Raw genomic sequence first — 10,523 nt, 5'->3', positions numbered from 1 at the left:
AGCAAGACTCTGCCACTGATTTCCCTGGGTGAAATTAAATCGCCAATTTATTAATATTTTTTCCCCCACTTACTTATGAGCACCTCTTTGCAGACAAACCTCCCTAGAGTGCAACACTTCAGACAGATTTCACATTGTGTGAAATAACCTGACAGCTGGGCCTAGAAGAACACTCCTGCCTGTGGCCCCATTTTCTATCATAATATCAGCTATTAAGTGATAATAGTTTCAGGGAATGGGCTATATCTTTTCTTACAGAGGTGTGTGTAGTATATCCTGTTATAGGAAACTCACATTATAGGCAGCACATGGAGAAAGGTTGCAAACTTAATTTTGGATATTTTAAATCAAAATGTAGTATTTCATTTAAGAATGTTTCAGTACTAACAGAAGGAGCTGTAGCCAAAATTTCTTTTATGTATCATTACCAATTTAACATATTCACTAAAATCTGGTTTTTGAGTAGAAAACTGGTTGCAGGGTCTTCCAGGGATCATCCAAGGGAGGAACTCTGTTCTCTAGCACCTCACATTCTTCTCCAGCCCTGCCCCCGACTCCAGCCCCTGGTGTGCACTATCCAGTAACACTTGCACAGAAACCTCATTAAGATGTCATGTTTTGTCAGCTTGTCAAGCCTTGCCTTTTGTCAGTGCCTGAAGATTGAGGGGTTTGTAGTTGACCATATTCCCAGCTGGTCACAAAAGCACCATGGTCACCAGGCAGGGCAACAGCCAGAAAGTTCCATTTCTCAAGTGAGCCCACAGCTCTCTGTGGAAATGTAAATTGCTTTTATTTCACACAATTTGTGCAAATGACAAGATGTTCTCAGAACTAATACAGGGGGGAAATAGAACCATGTAAATGACTGAACTCAATGTTATATTGAAGTTCATGCTTGAGCTAGGAAAGGAATGCTTTAGGGATGAGTAACTGCAGTGACCTGAATGTTTGTCCCCTTTGTTTTGCTGTGCTGGGGGGTTGTGTTTGTTCCAGTCATGCTCCCCAGGCAGAGTTACAGCTTCACAGTTCTATGGGTGCTCTAGTTTGAAAAGCACTATGACAAAATAACTCTGAAAAAAAGAATTGGTTTGAAGTTATTTCTATTTCTTATATATCCAGAAAAAGCTAATTGCTTCAGATCAGGAAGTTCTAGATGTCATGCTCTCGTGCTGTTGGATACAGGATTGATTTTGACAAATGCTTATGATTGCGCTTTAACTTATCTGGAAAAGAAAGAAGATTTATTGTGCAGTTACTGTTTAACAGAACACTGCAGTGAGTAGGAAATAATGGTTACATGTTGCAGGTATTGTAAGTAACAACGGCATGAGTCTAAATTCTGATTCATTTATTTCATTTTCCTTATTGCAACTGTTATTCATTTTTCTACCAATTATGCAAATTTATTATAGAATTTAATAACATATAACTGTACCATACGTATAGATATGCAGAAAAGTTGTGTTGTGTGAAAACTGATTGAACAGCATTTTCCTAAAAAATAATGTTCTGTTTTCTAAATGATGTTTTGAAGGTGTCTTCTACATTGCTCTACTTTTTCTTCCGTGTGCTATTTAATCTCTGAAGAGCCAGGGGAGACCATTATCAGCACCTAGTGCTATGCAAACAAAAGGAGTAATAAAATATATTTTTTAATCGGCTACCAGGGTTCAGAAATTAAGGGCAAGGGTTTGGCCAAATGACCTCATGTAAGCTTTAGAGGAAGATAAGACATAGGCTCTACAGGAAGAAAGATACTCCATCAAAGGAATTCATACTCCAGGTACTGCAGGCCTGATTCTCATTTACACTGATTATCAAGTTGTTTGGGTCATATATTACCTAATGAGTTGGGAACTTTTTGTTTCATAAATAGAGCAGTCTCAAAACAAGAAAGCTGGTTAAGGAAATAGCAACAAATAAATTAAAAAAAAAAAAAAAAACAGGGTCCATTTTGAGTTGGGATAAGTAATAAAAGATATCTTGATACCATTTTCAGTGATGCTCACACGTGATGCAAAATAGTTTTGTAAATCTATTTAGTGATTATGTTTTCATATAGTAAAAAAAAAAGATTAGTAGCCTTGGAAGTAGCAGGCAGAGATTGCTAGCCAAGAGATCCAATTCATAGTATTTTTCAGCTTTTCCTTTAATATTGTTTTAGCTTCATGGGTTCCTTTTCCTTTTCCAACTCCAAGATCTTTAGGGTGGATGGGTACTTCGCATAAATCTTGACAGCCTTGGACAAAATGTGTGGAGTTAATCCTTCTCTTTATCCCTTCAATCTTCCCATCCCAAACATATCCCTTCCTGCCCTGTGCAGCCCAGTCTGGCAGAGCTGTGAGCGCCAGCTCTGCTCTCCACAGACAATGGGAATTCCCCAGTCCTGGGACACTTCCTCATTCTTAGGGCCACCCAGGCAGCTGAAGAAAGACAATCAGCAGATCTGCCTCGTTGCTGGGTGTAAATATTGTATATTTGAGAACTTCTAATTGACTGGAGGGAGAATAATCTTAGGGATGAGGTCAAGGCTGAAGGAGTCCTGGAATGTGGAGCAGCTGAAACAGATGATGTTAAGGAAAGTAAGATTCCAGATTTTATATGCGAAAACCCTGGGCTGCCATTTCAATTAGGAACATAATCTTGGGTTTGTTTAGTACTCCTCTGCCCCTTGTATCCCTGTTTTATACATCCACTCCCGTGACTGTGGGGCAATCAGAGCCCCCAGCAGTAATTCCACAGCATTTAACCTTCATCACACAGGTGACTACACAAAGCCGCTGTGAGTTACAAAGAAGTTCCAGATGTGTTTAAGTAAAGTTGGTTGCCGAGAGAAACCACTTTAAAAGCTGGGCTCCTAGGATGTATTTACACGAGTAATAAAGCCTGGAGTTAAAAGGTAGGGTAAGGTTTCAGCAGCAGTACAGGGTTTTTTGGCACTGCTGCCTGTTCTTATAGCTTCACAGCAGGCCAGGAGGAAAGCCTGATCAATAGAGATATGGTGCTAAATAAAGACAACCAATCTAGTGCTTTATAAACCAATCTAGTGCTTTCTTCATATCTCTTTTCCCACCCTCTTGCTTCCTTCTTAGTCACCGTGTTCCTTAGTGCTATTGAAAGAAAAGGTCATATTAAGCTGCAAACACTGTTCAGTAGCACACTCTGCATCACCCTCACAAAGCAAGCAGCTTCATAGTGGTAGCTGACATTGGAAAAATGTGCTGAAATCAGTAGGTTCTCAAGAAAACCTTATCTTCTGATTATTATTTGTTACTTTTTGCTAGAGTTCTATAGGCAGAAAGCTGAAGTTAATCTTGTCTCCCCTCATGTTTCAGACAGCCCCATTCAGAGCCCTTTGATGTCAGTGCAAAGAATCCCATTTTTAGTGGCCTTTGAACCAGATGTAGTAAAAGGGCAACTGAGCATTTGTAGGGGTTGCAGTTGGGTAACTTGCTTAAAGGAGGAGAATTCAGATACCTATTTCTGTTTCCCATTCTTTTAATTTCTTTTAACATTTGTATACCATCAAGAGTAATGTAGATACTTGGTACACAATGAAGAAGACAAATACCTCAACTCTGGCCATATTTCACTTTATTCAGATAAAAGCAAAGTAAAGAAGGAGCTCTGTGGCTGTTTTTCAGCCACACTAATTTAATGATTCCTGCTTGTTACAGCTATTGTGAAATTTAGGAAGGAGTTTGCACAAGATAACATATCCTGCTGTTGTAATATACTGGAGACAGGGCTCAGATCTCTGGATAAGGAATGCTGCAAAAATCCTAAGTGTTATTATCACTACACACCACTCTCCCCAGGATCTGAACGTGACCTCCCTTCCTTCATCCAAACAATCTCTTGTCTTTGTGAAAATAACAGGATTTTACAGGAAGAGAATTTTCTATAATTATTATGTGAAACAGTTATTTTCCTTGACATTTATTCATGTTTGGGCATGTCACTGAACAAAGAGAATTCCATATCAAAATATGATCAATCTGAACACTTCTTGTATTTGTAAAGAATGGACAGAGAGCTGCCAGCAAATAAGCTGGAGGTGAAAAACTGAGGTGGTTGTCTTGCCAAATGAACTTCACACATTTCAAAATGAGCAAGGACTCGGGAGGGACAGCTTGTTTCTGGAGGTGCACTGGCAGGGAAGAAAACTCGAGGACCAAAACAAATCATTTTGGGCAGAAGCCAGTGTGGAGGGTGATGTGAAGAGGGAGGGAGTGGTGTGCATGTGTAAGGGTTTGGGTTCTGGCCTGGTTTTCCTTCCTCAGCAGACTGGTAGGAAACTTGTGGTCAATCATTCGTAGTGTGAGTGGCTGGGGGAGTCTGGGCTCCTGGCAGGAGAGGGAGGTGTGAAGATGAGCTGGAGGAAGGGGTGTAGAGTGTGGGGATGTCCCCAGGGCTATGGCTGACCCTCAGGTTATTGTACAAAAACTGAAATCCCTGTGCTTCTCTGGCAGCACCTCCTTGGCAGCTCCCCTCCTTGGAGCTGCAGCCTGCCTGGACGCTTTGAAGAGGCTTTTTTTTGCATTTGTTGGAAAACCAAAGGAGCAGAAGCCCTGAATCGAGCATCCTGCCTGGAGCAGAGTCTGCAGGGAGGAATGCCCTGGGCTGCTGGAGAGGTGAGTGCTGGTCAGTGCCATGGCTGTGCCCTGGAGCTATGGAGCACCACTGGGGGGTCCTGGGGCACTTTTACAGCTCCCTTTGAGCAGAGATGCAGCAGCTTGGGAGGAATAAAACCCTAAAGCTTGTGCTGCAAATCATGTGGTTCATAGCCCTTCTGGCTGTGAAGGGCTTTACAACATCTGCTGCCTTTTAATTAAGAGCACGAATTTTGCAGAACTGCTTGGCCTCTCTGGGTTTTGTTGATTCCTGTTTGCCTGGTTAAGCGCTTTTGGGGCTTTTCTCTTGCTGGGGCTTTGTGATGTGACCTGCAGGTGACTGCAAGAATTTAAAATTCCCTGTGCTGGAGCCCTGACAGACAGGAACATCATTGCACAAATCCACGGGTGAGATAGGTGTTTTCTATCAGCCAGTCTTGTTACATAATAAGGGCAGTCTGGAGCAAAGCTTAATATAATGTGTGGTACAAAAAATGTGCACATTGATGGCAAAATCCTGATTTATTGTATATCATGTGCCCAGGTGGACCAGACTGTTAATGTACAGCAGTCAGAATACTGTGTGATAATGGTTTATTCAGCTATGTAAAAACCAAACAGGCTGGTCATAACCACCTTTATTCTGTGGCAAATCTCCTCTTCAAATTTGTACTTAACAACATTTTTAAGAGATTAATGTTTCTGGTGCTGCCTTGTAGTATAAAGAAAAGTTCTCCTGCAATTACCAGCTGCTAATGAAGTTAATGACTCCTTATTGCAACTTCTTGGTAAATCCTATTTTAAAGACAAATACAGGTCTGAGCATTTCTTTTTGGGGAGGATCCACAGCTGAGACTCATCAGTTTAGCAACAACCTTGACACCATGTTTGAATATATAACCTTTCCTCTCCCCAAGTAACTTATCTCTTACTAAGAAAAGACTTTCAGAGAGAAATAAACAAGTGTCTGCCTGTATGAACTAGTAAAGGGAAAATAAAATGAAAAATGAACTTGTATTATTTAAACAGTGTGACATGACAAACTGCAAGTGCTGCTCACACCTAGCCCTCTGAGAGCAGCTTGCTTTGTTGATAAGCTTTGCTTGAACCTGAACCTTTAGTTCCTGAACCTAGTTTTGTGAATAAATTACATTTTGCAACGGCATGATGCTACAATCCTCCCGATTTGTTGGGATGAAATCCCACAAAAGTCTGAACACAAAGACAAGGCCAAGTTGGGCAGCAGTGTTGTGAGTGATCTGTCAGCCCTCAGGGATGATTCCAGTTTGGAGCAGAGGCTGAGCAGGTTAAATCATTCCAGTCCGTGGAGAGGCTGTCTGGGGGCTCAGGGGCTCTAACATGAAATCTGGGCTAACTGCACATCTTGGGTGGCCCAGGGCTGGTGCAGGTTGAACCAAGGGAGGTTCAGGAAGCTCTTGCATTGCCAAAGTGCATGTGCAGTGTCCCAGCCCTTGCTGCAGTGCACAGGGGGCACAGCTGGCTCTGGGCCTTTTGAAATCCCCCTTAGGTGTGCACTACAGACCAGAATGTCTCATGGCAAAGAGAGGATTGCCAGGCAGATCCATCTGACCAGGCTGTTTTCAGCTCGAGGTGCTGTTGGTAAATACCAGATGGCACAGATACCCAAAGCAGTCCTGGTTATGAAATCCATGTCTGTGGCAAGGGGGTGTTTAGTCTGCTTTGTTGGAAGAACAAGACAGCATCTTCCTTGATGGTTCAAAAGGAACAGCCCTTTCCAGAAGAGGCAGAGGGCTGCAGGGTAAACACAGGGAGTCGTGAGATGAACACAAATCCAGTGTAACATGGGAAATCTGAATCTATTTATCTGTTCTCATTGACATGGCTGTACTTACTGTGGAGCCTCTTGACCTCACGTTCAGCTCAAGAGCACAAGCCTGGGAATAAGAGCAGTGCAGAGCTCCAGGCGTGGCAGGATTTCTGTACATTTAGGACCTGGAAGGACATGTGTTACCTTCTGTGTTACCTTCTTACCTTCTGCAGGGTAAGAAGGATAGAGTGAGTGCACCATACAACCTGCATGGAAGTTCTGAATGCAGCTGGTGGAGCTTTCTCACATTGCCACAACTGCATTTCACCCTCCCTTATCAGGGTTGGTAAAGCAAGGTTCAGTAAATCAGATTACAAGGAAAGAGTGGGTGCCAAAAGAATGTTCTCCCTGAGCTCCTTGGGGGGAATACTGGGGCAAAAAGCAAAATAGGACAGGGAAGGTTGCAGTGTTTTGTGGGGAAATGGGAAAGATAATGAGGACAAACAATAGGCAAAGGATGGGGAAAGGAGAAAGTCTAACTCACTTTTCACAGAAGTATCTTTTCTATTATGAAGACAACAGAAGCAAAAAGTAAAAACATGCAATTGGATATTAGTGGGGGATGTAGAGAAAAGGAGTAAAGAAACAGGGTAAAGGAAGAAAATGAGATGTTAATCTCTGGCCAAGGGTGATGTCTGTCCCTCCAGCAGCACAGATAGCATTTTACTTCTGCTTTTTGCCTCTGAGTGCTTCTTTAAAGCAAAGAGCTAAGCAGGCACCAGGCTGTTTAGAGTAGCTGGCTGTCATTTCAGCTTCCCAGGTACTCTGTTATTTCCCTGCTGAAAATTCTTAATCTGCAAACATTTTCAAGCCATGGTTGTGTTGTTATGGGCTTGGAGAAAAGAGAGGGCGTGGGATAACTTATTACAGTGTTACTGTTCATATATTTTAGAAAATACATTGTGGCAAGCATGGAAAAGAAAATTGAGGTAAATTAGAAAAAAAGGCAAGTTCAAAAAGCTGTTTCATTCTTTGAAGGACTTGATGAGGGAGGGAATGAAGAAGGACTGAATTTGCTCAACTCCAAGAGCCTGGCTGCATTCCTTTGTCAGTATTTTTACTGATTCTCACTTCCAAAGAAACAATGATGCTTCAAGCTGTTCTCTGGACATACCTGGCTGGCCGAAGGAGACACAGAGCACCACAGCTGTTAGCAAGGGTTGTGTGTGGTGTTTGAACTGCAACACAAGAGCTGGGATCACACTGCTCTCACTCTGAAGTGCAATTGTTTCCATGCCTTTCCAGTTTTGAGTAACAGCAATTCACACATTAGAAAGGCCATAAATTAAGTTATTATCCCTGGCTCTGGAGTAATTTATTATTGTTTTGACATTTTTCCTTTTATTGTTTCATCTTTTCTCGCTCAAGGAATGGAGGAGTAGGAGTCAGAGTTTCTGCTTTTGATATTTGCAATTTTGCCACCATATGTGCATATGAGTTAAAGTTAGACTGGTGGTGACTGTAATGATAAATAGCTGAAGAGGACACAGGACCTGAATTCACTTTGTGATGAGCCAGGATCTGCAGGCAAGGATTTTATGTGTCCATCATTGCCATAATAGGGACGGGCAGAAAATCACTGACTACAGGGTAGCTGCAAAAAGGACAATGAGGATTCCAGTTAAATAGCATAAAATATGAATAAAATAATGATTATCAGTTTTTCCACTAAATCTAATAGGTGTCTGACCAGCTAGAGTGTCATTCAGGTACCTTTATTTGCTTTTAGTTACTCTGAGAAAAGACACATTAGTTATTAATGAATTGTAACTAACTACTGCTTTCAAATAGTTTGTATCTGGAGTTCTGAAAATGCACTGAGACCTTACAATTTGCACAATACAATAAAAAAAGGCAAAAAGGGTGGCATTGAGAGCAAGGAGATGTGAGCAAGCAGAGATTGTTATCCCGATGGAAACTGGCCACCCAAGAAGATCTGGCAGAGAAAATAAAGTATTAATGGCATTATTAATCTAGTGAGTTTTACTGCCAGTAAAATAAGTAGAGAAAGCAAGATCAAGGAGGAGAAGTTATGAGGCAGCAACACAAATAATGTAACAAATTTGCAGTTCTCAGGGGTATTGTGATTGTGATTCCTGTTCCCAAACTGTGAGTGTACACAAGGACAGCAGCTGTGCCAAGGGTGCAGATACTGCAGTTCGCAGTGGGGTAAAGGGCATGGCACTGTTCAAACTCAGTACTCTGCTCATATGTAGTAAATCCTCCATAATTATTTACTACAGAAGCTATTTTTCATGGGCTCAGGGGGAGGAGTTGAATGCTGAGTTAATTAATGCATTTCTTCTGCTCTCACTCTGCAGTTCTGGCACCATGGCGCTGTGCCACTGGGACTTCTGGTCTGCTCTTCCAAAAACTAAAAGTTGTTCTCCTGATATTCTGGAGAGACTTTTTTTTTTTTTCAGACAAACAGTTCCTGTGATTTCAGCATGTGTGGGGCTGTCATTCATGAGAAGGCTGGGCCACAGTTCAAATTGTTTCTGAAGAACTGCTTCTTTCCAGTCCATCACCACTCAAGGCAATGCCACACCAGGCGCTGGAAGCTCCATTGTGCTTCCAGCCTGTGTTTCACAGCAGGGCCTTGGCAGGAACATGCTAAGCTTTAATTGAAGGGACATGTTTTATTTCTATGAAAAAAATTTTGCTCTGACTCTGAGGTTTTCTAATAAAGTTCAGGCTTATTTGCCAGTTTTTAGTGAAAATCTTTATTTGCTATTTTATTTAGTTCCTCTTGCCTTCCTGACAGTCACCATGACTCCACATAATGATTCTATGCTAAATTCTTCACTTTATGCTTTTTGGAGTTAAAGGACAGACTCTAAGAGCATTTGGCCTCCCTGAGAATGACATGGAGCTATTTTATTTTTATTTTATTTTAACGTCTGGTTTGTAGCATCAACTGAAATGGCCAATAGAGAAGGATGTGATTGTTTGACCCACATGCCTAAGAAGTGGTTCTTGCTTTCCTCCATTCCAATTGTTCCTGGTCAAGACAGGTTTACACAGTTGGAAAACTGAAGGTCAGATGGTTTAGAAAATATTGACTAAACCAGGAAAACTGTGGCCCAGGCTATTCTATATTATCTGGTTTAGGAAAGGAGGGCAGAAAATCCCAATACATTGATGATTTCAGAGCCTACTAAAGATGCAGTAGGGCTCCTATGGATGGATTAAGAACAGATGCAGATTTCAGGCTAAAGCCCAAGTAAATACCATATCTGGGACAGTAACTTCAACACATAAGACTAATAAAAATGGGGGAAAAAACATATCTTTTTTAAATAAACAGATTAAGCCTATCAACAAAGTCACGTGTAGATAGGATTTCCTAGAAATACGAAAGGCAGAATATGAAAAAGTTATTTGGAAGCAGAGAATAAAAACAGATCAGCAGGAAAACTGAAATGTGGTACATTAGCTGTCAGAGAACCATAACTCCCTTTTTGACTCCTCAGAAGCAGAGGAGGACACAGAGCTTTCCTCTGCTGCTTCAACTTCTTTCCTCTTAGGAAAAATCTGTTGTTTAGTTTGAAAATTCACATCTGTTTTATACAAACTCCATGAGTATTTTAAACTTCAGCTCTAAATGCTGCTAAGACATCATTTGCTGCTCACTGGATGGTTTATGATCAGGATCACGTACTCCCTTCTCGAATCAGGAAATTAAGCCAGAATTCCTTATCTTGGTAATGATCTCTGAAATCAGTGACAAACTGAGTCTCATCATTTGTGAGCTGGGCTCTGCCAAGGCTTCCAGGCTGCTGGTCCCTTCCAGTCACTGCATGAGCTCAGGAAGAAGAGGAATGTGCTGGGAATCCAAAGGTACCAGCCTGGAGACACAGGGAGAGCTTTGGCATTACAGGTTTATTTTGTTAACTTGTCTGTTTGTAAGTAATTTGTTTGTTTTCAAAATCTTCCTACTTCCCTTTCCCCAAACTAACTTAAACCCAAGCAAGCATCCTGTTTAAAAGTAAATAAATAAACAAAAAATCTAGCTATGTAATCAAATCTCAAGTATGTGGCTTATGTAAGTGATCTGAACT

At 41.4% G+C, this 10,523-nt stretch overlaps 1 long non-coding RNA gene across 2 annotated transcripts in view; it reads left to right on the top strand.

The window, feature by feature from the left end:
• Nucleotides 1-10,523, top strand: part of LOC146428568 (uncharacterized) — a 61,012-nt gene that overhangs the window by 14,371 nt on the left and 36,118 nt on the right. For both annotated transcript variants that reach the window (XR_014855998.1, XR_014855997.1), the window contains exon 2: nt 4,473-4,634. This is a non-coding gene — a long non-coding RNA (uncharacterized LOC146428568). The remainder of the gene's footprint in view (nt 1-4,472; nt 4,635-10,523) is intronic.

This window comes from Lichenostomus cassidix, chromosome 20 (assembly GCF_008360975.1).
Source record: "Lichenostomus cassidix isolate B80296 chromosome 20, HeHo_3.0, whole genome shotgun sequence".
NCBI lineage: Eukaryota > Metazoa > Chordata > Aves > Passeriformes > Meliphagidae > Lichenostomus > Lichenostomus cassidix.
This window is presented reverse-complemented; position numbering and strand designations above follow the sequence as displayed.